Genomic DNA, 658 nt, shown 5'->3' with positions numbered 1-658 from the left:
AGACAGACAGACAGACAGACAGACAGACAGACAGACAGACAGACAGACAGACAGATGTCCACCAACAGACAACTTTGGCTCGCTCCAATTCTGGTAAACGTCCATCTGAAACCTCTCCCGGGACTCACTTGACCTACTATTTTTAAAATACTTTTGTTTGTCTGTCTAGCACTTTACATTGACTAAATGACCGATATCGTGTTAATGTGCTTCTGTTTCGTGGTTTTAGTAATAGTTTTGCAGCTTTTGCAACACAAGTAAGTCATTTAAGTTCCGAAGATTACAGTGTCGTTCTGAAGTAACATACAAAGAAAAGAAAGAAGCGAGATAAGGGCCATATTGTATTATAATAATATTATGTTTGATAGGAAAGAAAGAGCATACAACACCAGGTCACTCGCGAAACTCCCACGTGCTTCTCTTTTTTCCAATCTGCCCCTTCCCAATTGTACTGCTCCCCCCCATCGTCCGTGGACCCCGTCGTTAGCGAAGACCTTCAAGTGAGTGAGGACTCCCCAGAACATATGGTGACTTACCAGAGCGTGAGCAATGCATGTTTACCAACTCCCACCCTTACCAGACACCAAGAAGAAAAAGTGCTACGTAAGGGTTGATGTACCGGCGTCTGTGGGAGAAGCGGTCAGACTCTTTGTCGTCA

Source organism: Aplysia californica, unplaced genomic scaffold, assembly GCF_000002075.1.
Source record: "Aplysia californica isolate F4 #8 unplaced genomic scaffold, AplCal3.0 scaffold00456, whole genome shotgun sequence".
Taxonomy (NCBI): domain Eukaryota; kingdom Metazoa; phylum Mollusca; class Gastropoda; order Aplysiida; family Aplysiidae; genus Aplysia; species Aplysia californica.
Note: the sequence above shows the minus strand (reverse complement) of the source record.